We start from the raw sequence: 12775 nt of genomic DNA, 5'->3' as shown, positions 1-12775 counted from the left end.
CACGTCTCAGGTCGTATATCACACTATTCCATATTTGTACCCCTATTGCATATTTGTAGTAGGGCCTACTTGCTCAACTGTAATTTGATAAGGTATTTGCAAATATATTGTGTCCCATTTTCTTCGAAACAAGGGATAAATATTAGATTTTCGCGTGAACAGTGTACACATTTTATTAGCTTTCTCATTGTATGTAAAGAGTTGTTAACTCTTTGTCCCAGTCTGCATAACTTCTACATCTGCAAATAATTGAGGCGATATTAGGGTCAAAGCGGTTAGTTCGGAAGATAATTAACTCCTGGTCTGCGCTGCGCAGTGCGGATTTAATTAAACATGCTTTAATGTTACAATTTGTCCGGGGCGGACGTCATGCTACCAATGTCACGGTTCTGAATATGTAAGTTTCCGTCCTGGGTTACAGTAAGATTCATGTTTATTTATTCTATTCATTTTTGTGCAGAAATTTTAGGACACAAAAGAATCACTGGCAAGTTTGAACCGTTAGGTCTAATTACTGTATCGGTCAGAAAGTTAGACCGGTAAGTTAGAATTAAAATTAAGTTCTGTCACTCAAGTCAGCCAATGAATCAATCAGTTCAGTCAGTCAGTTAACTATTTAGTACATTTATTTATGCCAGTCAGTTAACCGATCAGATAGTTTGGTAATCACATTTTCCCGTCAGGCTTTCATGTAGCCGTCAGACAATCAATCAATAAAATTAATTTACTTATTTATTTCGTCAGTAAGTTATTTCAGTCATTCAATCGATCAATTAATCTCACAACCATTCAGTCACTTTACATAATCAATCCCTGGATAAGTACATTAATTCAGTCGAAACAGGTAGTCCGCAAAGAAAAAAAAAAACAATTAGTTCAGCCAGTTAATTACTGAATCCAATCAGTCAGTCAGTCAGTCAGTCAAACAGCCAATCATGCACTCAGTCTAGTCAATCAGCATGCCAGTTACTGAATCTAGTCAGTCATTCAGTTCACTCAGTCACATAGTCAGTCATACTGTACAATCAATCGAGTTATTCAGCGAGTTAATTAATGAATTTAGTCAGTCGTTCAGTTTAGTCAGTCAATGAATCCAGACACTAAGTCAAAGAGCCAGTCATGCACTCAATGGAATCAGTTAGACTTTTCGTTTACTGAGTCTAGTCAGGCATTCAATTAAGACTATCAGACAATCAACCATGCACTGTACAGACAGTCAATCATGCGTTCAATCCAATCACTGACTCTAGTCAGTCATTCAGTTTGGTCAGTCCATTCCAGTAAGTCAGACAATCAGTCAGTCAATCACACACTCAATCCAGTCAGTCAGCAAGGCACAGAATCTTATCAGACATTCGTTTAGTCAGTCATTCCTGTCCTGTCAGTTAGTGAGTCAGACACTTAATCGTAGCTCAGTCCCAACCAAGTAAGTTAGACAGTCAATTATGGACTCAATCCAGTCCACTCATTCTCTTAATCTGTCATTAACTCAATCCAGTCCACTCATTCTCTTAATCTGTCATTAACTCAATCCAGTCCACTCATTCTCTTAATCGGCATTAACTCAATCCAGTCCACTCATTCTCTTAATCTGTCATTAACTCAATCCAGTCCAGTCATTCTCTTAATCCGTCATTAACTCAATCCAGTCCACTCATTCTCTTAATCTGTCATTAACTCAATCCAGTCCACTCATTCTCTTAATCTGTCATTAACTCAATCCAGTCTAGTCATTCATTCTGTCAGACAGTCAGTCATAACTTAGCCCAGTCAGTAAGAGAGAGTCAATTATGAACTCAATTCAGTCAGTCAGTAAGTGAATCTTTTACTCAATCCAATCAGGCAGGCACTGAATGATGGATTCAGTTCAATCAGTCAGACCAGTGATGTCAAAGCAAGCGCATTTTTCTGACCTTGACGTCGTTCGCGGGCATCAAGCGCTAGGTATGGAAAGAGGAAGGTTTGTGTATATGAATAAGCAGCCTGTTGGATTAAGAAAACAGTGGTGCAGAAACTTCAAATGGAACGTGAAATTTTATGTCGTTATTTTTATATGGCTTCTTTCTGTTTGATATTATCAACATTGTCTATAAAACAAGAGTACTAATACTAATTTCTTAATATTGCATTTGTGTTTTAAACGTTAATAACATAATAAAGAGTTAAGAAGGAATATTCACATAAATTCCATAGTAGTACAATTATACTGTACTAAGTGAATGAAACACATCATTCATAAAGAAAGTGATATTCCAAAGAAAGAGATTGAGTATGACATGATAAGTTGGAATTGATATTGATGGTACCTTTAGCCTTATAAAAGTAATCAATAAATTAATCAAAACAATATTACAGTACAAAGCAAAGTTACCTAGGTGCTGTATATGTATTAAGTGTAACTAACATTCCATAACAAAACTCTTATGGCATTATGCTTTTAAGGTGATATTGATGAGTAACTTCCTATTATCAGAATATTAAATTATTTTCTCGAAAGTTCCTGAAGCTATAGAGCTGACATTTTTACAACACATGGGCACGTATCTTTTGCTTTTGATGTAATAGTAATTGCTTTGTTAATTCATCTCCTTACAAACAATTTCCATGAGAATATTTTCAAAATTTGTAATACCCTATCTTCAGTAATACGTGTATACGGTATATTAGATTTACAAAAATCTTCTGTAAGGCTACTAAATAAATAGGCCTATATCTGAAAATTTCACTTTTCTATAAAAATAAGTTGAGAAAATATTTCTATTGAATAAAAATATCAAACTTGTGAAAAATGAGCATTGAAATTAAAACTTATACATTTTATAATGCTCTTACACTTCTCAGACAAATCTAAAAATTAACATGGAGACAGTTTTAATAAGTTCTCTTCCCTTTATCTATTGAATCAGTACTGGCCATCCCTGAATATAGCTCGACCAAGCGGCATATATTATCTCTTTCGTCTGTCTCTTTCCTTTCCGCTGTAAAGCGCTCAGGCTCTCCTGAGCTCTAAAGCGCGAACTTGCTCCTATGGGCATCAATTGACATGACTGAGTCAGACAATCATGGACCCAATTAAGTCAGTGGAGCAGTCAATCATGTACTCATTCCAGTCAGTCAGACCATCATGGACTCAATCCAGTCAGTCAGAGAATCAATCCAGTTAGTAAGGCAGTCAATCATGAACTGAATCCAGTCAGTAAGGCAGTCAATCATGGACTGAATCCAGTCAGTGAGGCAGTCAATCATAGACTGAATCCAGTCAGTGAGGCAGTCAATCATGGACTGAATCCAGTCAGTGAGGCAGTCAGTCATGGACTGAATCCAATCAATCAGGCAGTCACTCATAGACTTAATTAATTCAATCAGACAGTCAATCATAGACTGAATCCAGTCAGCCAGACGGTCAATCATAGATCTAATACGTCAGACAGTCAATAATGAACTCAATCCAATCAACCAGATATCCAATCATGTAGTGAATCCAGTCCAATCAATTAGAACAATGAGTTATGTACTCAATCCAGTTATTCATCCCAGTCAGTCAATCTAGTCAAGTAATTAACCAAATGAAAATGCAGTCAATCAGTGAATACGATCAATCAGTTTTTAAGCCAGTTAGACCATCATCCAGTCATTCAGTCAGCCATTCGGCCGACCATACAATGAGTCAGAGACGTTGAGTTAAAATACCAAACATTCGGCAAATCAGTAAACTATTCAGCTATAGCCTACATTCAGTATGACACATCGTCAATGGCCAATTGAACTAGAGAGCCAGGGAATTCAAATATGTGATATTAATTTATTTACGAAAAACTTTAATCAGCATATTCAATTTGGACATTATATACCTATTCTCCAAACGTGTGGACATAAAACAATTCTTCAAAATTCTTTTAGTTAATAATATGAAAAAATTAGTACGTGATATGATAACTTATATGATAGGCCTAAAGTCCATTTATTAAAATCATTTTGAAACACTAACTTTACTCGTCGACTAGTCGAAATATTATGTTTGTGTCCTGTTTGCTTTCCTGAACTGCCCACAACAGCGTTCAGTGTTCCACTCCACTTTGGAAAGAAATTAATGTGAGTTTACTTTAGAACTTCCTGATCATTCAAACTTTCAGGTATTTCCTTTTTGATATCCGTTTAAATCTCGGAATAGCTTCGATTGTAAGTCTAAAATCTGATTTTCACATGTAATTCTCGGTAGAATTATGAAACACTAGGAAATACACACTCATGAATTCTATGCGACTACGTACAGGGATTCAGTTTCCAATGTTTGTCTGAAATTTCTAGTGATTTTTCGAGGAATCAAGTTGGATTGAATACCACAGAAAAAATCCAGCGACGTCAAACTTCATTAAGAGACAGTTATTTTAAGCCCTGCGGTTGAATTATATGGGATATTGATTTATTTAAGCTTCATTGTCACGTCAGTAACATCTTTCCAAGGCTCCTTCTCTCATCCCTAAATGAATAACCTGGGAGCTGTCAATACCATGTCCGCCGTCACAGCTTTTTATTGGTCACTGTGGCGAACTTTCCAACAATTGTGTGCGTGTGTGCGACAGAGAACACGTCGGGAGTTTGTACTATTCAGGACTCCTAAGCGGGAACCTTTGATAATATTCTGTTATCAGCCATGTTCTGGAACAGGATCGATTAAATTTCAAGCAGTTCTTTTCACCAGTTTTACTGATTTCTCGGGACGGATTTTACATGTAATTAAAGTAAAACGTAAAAAGGGAATAATTTTACGATAGGTAAAAATATTCTGATGTCTAAAAATACATTTGGCCATCCAGAAGTTTATATTTTAATTCTTCCGGGATTCGGTATAATTTCACATATTATTTGTCATGAAAGAGGAAAAAAGGAAGCTTTTGGAAACCGCTTAATTATGAGTTTTCACCACCACTAAAACCGAATACTTAATAATGGATATGTTCTTAGTCTCCCTGTGATCCTACCTGTCTTATCTACTCGTCAGTTGTTACTGAAGGTAGGAAGTTCGTACCGAAACATAGATTTCAGGTTGAGTACAGCTACGCTTATAGATCATCTCGGCTCTATTGCACTAGTTATCTGCTGTGTTATTTGCAATCTGTCCTTTGTCGAAGTATTCCCTTAATCCTGAGGCAAAAGTCGGGATATTAAAATTGTGTAATTATGATTCAATACATCAACTCATCAGCATTCCATAATGTTATTCAACAATATAATAAATAAATATAAATATAAATAGTTTTATATATATATATATAATTACATCACCCTTCTCCATTAATCCTGAAATAATAAAAATACTTAAGTTGTCCTTTCATTTGGTTCAAAAAAATCCTTATTATACAAAATTAAAGTTTAATTCTTTTTGTATAGAGATTGGTCGTGAAAAGTAAGTATGATTTTTAAATTTTCATTACTTGGTTAGTTCAAAATAAAATTTCACAATTCTCATTGTACTTTTTAATTATATTTATACATACGTATCTATATCTATTAAAGAGGAATATATGCAGCAAAAGAAATGGAAAATAATATTGATGAATGTAACGTAGTTTTTAAGAATATATATTTTTTAATGACATAACCATTTAAATTGTTCTTAAAATTTAATTTAAGGCACATAATACCATCTTTCGTGGTATAAATTGTTTTAATTTTTTCCGAGTTTGTTTTATTCTGATCATCGACAATTTTTAAATGCTCTCCACTGACAATTTGTTCAATTTATTTAAAAGAATTAATATTAGTGCTTCACGTTCAAAGTTGGTAACACTGAAGTACAGCCATCTTGGATTTTTCAGTACCTCACTATATGTTGTGCCGAGCATACTATAATTACATAAACAACTCACGGTATATTCGCAACTATGGATGGATGACAGGAATGTGCACAGTTGAGAACCACTTTCATTACTTGAATATTTAACGACGCTGTGTCAATTACTAGGTTATTTAGCGTCGATGAGATTGGTGATTGCGAGATGGTATTTTGGCGGGATGAGGCCGAGGATTCGTCATAGTTTACCTGACATTCGCCTTACGGTTGAGAAGGAACTCTGGCTGAATGGCCAGACCTTCAAGCTATCACGCAGGCGGCCCGGGTTCGATTCCCAGTCAGGTTTGAGATTTTTTCGTTGTAAAAATCCATAGTGACACTTGTGGCGGAAGATCTCATTAGCTGCTTCAGCATGTGTACTGTTCCAGAGTAACTACTTTTTGTAAGTCTATCATTTTCAGGATTGGTATTATCCGGGCTATCTATCATTTTCTCACTGTTCTCATAGGCGGTCTATGCAGAATGTATAAAAATTCAACCGACAAACTTCGTGAGGTAATAGATGGAATCGAGGCGAGTATTCTTAACAATAAATAATGGTATATTGGAACATGTCACCCTTTCTTCCTGGAGGGCATCAAAATTGACGATTCATTATCTCTTTAAGTAAGCAACTCACTGCATATCTTACCCTATCAGCGTTTACAAGGACATATTACTTTTAAACCTGTAGCACTTATGTCACAAAAGAGTGTTTCGCGTGTGCTGGAAAACGGATACGTTGCTGGCATACGGTTGAAGTGGTTGCGGTGACACAATTTTTAGGAAGAGCTAAGCTCCACTCACAATGACAATTGAAATGTAAACATGAGGTTGAAATGAAAACTAGCAAATGTTCAATTGAATGCGAGCATTTACAATACATTAACATAATCACAATTCAATTATGTGAAAAGAAAAGAAAGGCTTGGCCGCTCTGAGGTTTCACTTTTTATTTTACTTCAAAATATAATCCAACCAATCGCAAGATAGAAATTAACGTGGTAACATATGGTCGGGATTATAGTATAATTACGTATCAAAACTACCTTAATATTTTACAACACATTCTCTTGAACTCGCAAGGAACAACGAAGCACTTGCAAAACCTGCTTGCAGTATCATAATTATTGCATATGCGGCACATAATCTGTTACACAAAATGTAATAAGAACTTCATTCATAACAACTACATGCAAATAATTGCTTTCTAAAATTGATTATATCAATAGACGGTACTACCACTCAGTAAAATATGCAAGCAATCCTCACTAAAACAAATATGCTTGCTTATATTATTGTTTACATAAGACCAAAGGATTTGATCACAGAAGATGTAAAATAGTTTTAAATCATGAAATCATAGAACAGGTGTTCTCATTCAACTATTTAGGGTGCAATATATCGTACTTAAAAGAACAATATGTCATAAACAAAATGAGTATATTTCAACACATGTGTGGAACAGTACGAAGGACCTTAAAAAATAAACACAACGTTCAACACAACTAAAATTTTATAAAGCGTTAGCTGTCCCACTATTAACCTGTGATTCAGAAAAAAAATTGGCCTATAAACAGAGCAGCAAAAAAGAAAATTGAAACCAGTGAAATGAAATTCCTTCGAAGTGTTGCTGGTCTCACTCTTTTAGATTATCAAAAGAACGAAAATATACAACAACTAAAAATTTTTAATTTTACTGAAAAAATACAACAATAAAAACAGAATTGGTAGCAACATATAAGAAGAAATAATGATGACCGGTTACCTAAAGTAATACTGAACTGTGAACCAAGAGGACACAGAAATGTAGGTTGACCAAGAACGAGATGGATAGACGACATAAACTTTGAAAACGGAACAGACCAATAGGCTTAATCACTCGCTGAAATGTGCAAAGGGTAAGCTGAGCCATCCTGTGTGCCCTGTCGTGCAGCAGAAAGAGGTAGAGGGCATACCCGCTAGCAGCTACGAGTGCACCATGGTGCACTGTGTTCTCTACGGGTGAGAGAGGGTGTCTGTGCTGACGACCGCTGCTCTATGTCCTTATTTTAATGTTAGTTTTGGAAAATCTAAAGAAACTACTACCGACAGAAAATCTAGCATAATCGTAAACATTGAAACTACGTAACGCATTATAAATACAATGACTTTATTACAATCCTTTTTTTTAAATTACAGTGCCACCACTGATGGAACTTCCACACTCAAAGAATGTCAACGACTCTACGTAGAAGTTGATCATCCCCAATAGAAGTGGAATGAGGCTGACGTCGCATTTCCCCTACTTACGAGTTCTGCAGGCCTGTCATATTCCTATCAGCAGAGGCTTCGATGCCTCTTTTGCAGATATGAGTCGTCTAGAATCCACCGCCACTGCCATCTATTAATACTTCGAAGAACTGCTTGGAACACCTACGATGCAAACAATAGATTCGGACCCATACAAACACATGAGATGCTCTATTTTATATATGGTTCAATTAATGAAATGAGAGCATTGTGGAGAGTGTTGGTGAAATGGCGAAGAAATAACGGGCGAACCTCTAGGAAAACCCATACAGTTTTGGCTTTGTTTACCCTAAGTACAACTCCATCGGTGACAGTATATCTCAGGCGGCAGACGCGTTTATTTAATGATCCAGAACTGCTCTCGGGGATTTTGGAAGAATTTTTTCTAAATGAAAGATGAGTGCCAGGTAATTCCATGTCGAAATATCGCACTTATTTCGTAAATATAATCTCGTTATCACCAGTTCCATCAGCGCTTAGTAATTGAGCAGCTACCAAGCTTCATTAAACGAAAGTTTACAGGATGAAGAACTTATTAATAATCCCTCATTGTTAGATTCCTTAGCTAATTTACATTAAAGTGAAACTAAATGGTCCAACATAAATTTTTAAGTCAAATGTGATTTCAGTTTGCATTATAAATCCTGTTTACCTCACACAGTTGATGCATCAGTAATGGTAGGTCAGGCAGAACTCCCTTGTAGTCTGATAGAGACGTCAGACAAATCACAACGTGGCAACGGGGCGTTGGATGTAAGGTCGTGTAGGTGGATGAACCTGCCACTGCGAATTCGTTCTGCTGACTAGTCTGTCAGATTATGAACTCCCTCGGTTTTAAAGTGATAACTTTGAAAGAATGCTATCTCCATTATGTTTTTTGCTTAGAAGAGCAGCAATTTCGAAAGCAATCCAAGTATTCATATTTCTAACAGTGAATAGAATTAATTTCGTAATGCTACTTATTGAACTTAGTCCCGAGCCGTGGCGTCGTTGTCTGAGGCATGTTACCTAGGACTCGCGGTACGGAACGCACTCTGGTTCGAGTCCACATGTGGGAAGAAATTTTCTCATGAAATTTCGGCCACTGTATGGGACCGGTGTCCGCCCAGAATCGTGATGCACTTTGGGGGCAACGATAGATAGTGAAATCAGGTTACGAAAGCCAGCTATAACGGCTAAGCACACGATATCTCCATTCTCGTTGGATGATCGTCCATCTCTGCTTCGGCGTGTGGCCGTGAGGCCAGCAGCCAGCTGAGTAGTCTAGACCCTTAAAAGGATTTACCACCACGGACTATTAGTACTATTATTATTGTTATGTATTGAATTTATATGTTATCAAATAATATAATTAATATAAAATGAAAACGAATGTATTATGAATGGTAAAGTTTTCATGCACTTGTACTTTATTAAAAATAATCGAGTTACTAAGAAAACAATATAAATCTATCAGTAAATTAAACCTTAAACCAATACAGATAAAAATGTTTAAATAACAAAAAATGAGGTGCTATGTTCGTTTTATAGACAATTTATCTTCTCAAATAGGCCTACCATTAGTTTTTACTTGTTTACAGTCGTCTGAGTGGTAGTATAGCGCTGGCCTTCTGTGCCCGAGGTTGCAGGTTCGAATCCGGCCCAGGTCGATGGCATTTAAATGTGCTTTGTACGTTGACATGTTATATTAAGTCAACTGTCATTATACAGGCGCGCACTCAACTGAGTGACTTGGTGGCCGGGACTCCACAGTATATGCACTGTTGGGCGAAGAATCTACGTAAATATTAATTTTTTGGTCCTATAGAATTATCTGTTATGATAATAATTTTTGTTTTCACTCATCTGATCACTGTCAACTAACAACATTAAGCTACAATTTCCTCGAAAATGAGAATTTTATCTAAATTTGTTCCAAAATTATTAATGAACAAACAGTGTACAGTCAACTTCTGCGGACCAGCATATTTCGTTCACTATATCCGAGGTTCACTAAAACCGAAGTGTCTGTTTTTATACTACTGACGTTGCTGTACAAACAATATACTTTTATGTCTGTTTTAGGTTAGAATATATTATATAATGTGTTTTGTTGTGCCATTTTCATTTTAATATGTGTGTTCTTTTAGAGAGTAATTGGATATAATCATAGGTGGAGGGGGGGTGAAACCTACAAAGTAGGACTTGTTTTAGGTGCAAGGCACGTATGGTCAGAAGACCCGTGCATTGGATTTTAGAGAAAAGTATGATAATATAAAATCTGTATGTATAATATTACTCAATAAATCCATCTATCTACTATCTACAAACAGTATTAATGCCCGTTTGGGACAGACCACGTTCAATATCAATACTAATGTTCTCTTTATCTTCCAACTTAAACACTTTACGCTTCGACATCTTGATGTTTACAGTCATTCAGAGTACCATGTAGGTAGTAGGCATTGATCGATTTCGCAGCTCTTCCCACTAGAGGTACACTACTATGTACTCGGCCTTGGAATTTCCCTGAGTTCACTTTTACAAAGATGCGGGAGGAAGGGTTGAGGACCATTGCACTGTAATCCTTCTTGTATTTACCCTTTGGTCATCACTCTACTCCCTTTTACAAAAGAAAACACTTTATCTTCCTATTCTTCTAATAACCTCTTTTTAAAGAACTAATCCTTCCTTTATCCCTCACTGCGTACACTGTTCTCTTTAACATGTTTCAAACTGTCCAGGAAGATGAATGAATCCTTTGTCTTTCAATGTACTTAAGGAGTAGAAGGTTTAAGATTTGTTCTGAACATATTCTTGGAAGTTTACAGGAGAAAGGATTTCCTAAACTACTATTATGGACATTTTAAAATTACATTTTGTCGGGAAAATTTTAGTTTTAGTTCACTATAACCGAAGTGAGGGTTCACTATAAACGGAAATATTAATGTACTTTTTAATGTATGCTGTTCGGGACCAACGATTTAGGTTCACTATAGCCGAATGTTCACTGTAACCGACTTCACTATATCCAGAGCTGGCTGACTGTATTACATTTTTTTGGGGGCTAATCTGTATTATTTGTCGTACTAGAAAGTGTCATATAGACTTATTGTGCTGAGTAAAAAACTATAGCCAAATGCTGCGAATTTAGTGAGAAGTGAGGGGAATTACAGAGATTTAAAGAAATGCTAGCTCCATGATGCAATATTAGCATTATTAAGAACTGAAGAATATACAAACTGTGTGTGCAATATCCATTGCTCTGATTCTTCGTTGCAGATTAGATGATATTTTGAAGCAGACTGTACAGGTGTAGGTTTGTGACCTGTTGCAGTGAACTGCAGCAATATCATCCCTACAATTTATCGTCTTATTACGGCCCGGTTATTTCATGTATTTTCCATGGAACGGCTGCCCTTTCCCCTCCCCCGCACCCGCACAGCGGGGATTGTTGCTTGTGCTGCACGTAACACAATACACACCACTAGTGCGAGCGAGGCTATAAACTCGGAGCGACACTGTTGTCAATTGTAAATATCGCAAAGCAGACACGCATTCCTAAAAAAGCGTGTTAAACCAATAGCAACATCCATTTCTCTGCCTTATTCAGCGTGCAAGGGATTTTAATACATAGAATTTAGCTGGTGATGTATAACCATTAAAATGTCTTTCCGCATCTGCAACATTTAAGAATATATTGCTGATTTAGTTTAAATGGAAGCTGCTGCGTTTGGAAACATCGCCCTGTTGTATTAAATAACAACATTTGTTCCATACTTGGTCAGTGCAGCACTCGTCACCATCCATATATTAATTATAATTAGAGCCCGGATGTTTGGCACAAAGCCTTTTTTTACTGGGTGGAAGTAAATAATTATTTGCATGGATATAAATGTGATTTGGAGTAAGTGAAAGTGATAGGGCCATTTTTTATTTTGCCTTCTTACTAATGAATGAGCGAATGAATTTAGCCTTTATGTCCCGTGAAGAGCAAAGGCCTCCTATAAAAGGGGTGGCTCGTTATTACCCGCCTGGTGAGCCATTCCAGGCGAGATTTCACTTTGTCGGCCTGCATACCTTTAAAACTAAAGTCTGTGTGATGAATCTTGTCTCACTGTGAAAAGAGAGAGAAAGGAGATATGTCTTACCTCGTCTGTGTTGTTATTGCGATAGAGGAGTGAAGCGATGCCAGTGGCGGAAGGGACTAGTTGATACATTCTGTAGCGCAAAATAAAGTAACAAAATATCTCTCTTCGTACTGTATAGTTCCGTCACTGAGCTTGTCTTTCGAGAAACTGAGTTCTGGTAGCCTGTACAATAACAAGATTTTGAAAGGAATCCTGAAAATTTACAACCCTCCTATAATCTCCTCCCTCATTTGAAGGGACTTGGTTTTATTGCTACTGAGAAAAGATAAACCTTACCATAGCAGTAGTCCTCATTGTAACTATTAACACTATACACTGTAGCCTAACACTCTTAACTATTTCTAGTTCGTATTAGTTCTAGTTCTTTCCACTCAGATCTGTCCCTTGCTTTTCTTGACCACTGTGTTTGCCCGTCGTCTTCACAAACATATCCGCCCATCTGAGTCGTGGTCTTCCCTGGTTCCTTCTTCCGATGTATGGGTCCCACATGTTGGTCGCCTGCGTTCATCTTGAGTGCTCC

Source organism: Periplaneta americana, chromosome 9 (genome assembly GCF_040183065.1).
Source record: "Periplaneta americana isolate PAMFEO1 chromosome 9, P.americana_PAMFEO1_priV1, whole genome shotgun sequence".
Taxonomy (NCBI): Eukaryota; Metazoa; Arthropoda; class Insecta; order Blattodea; family Blattidae; genus Periplaneta; species Periplaneta americana.
This window is presented reverse-complemented; position numbering follows the sequence as displayed.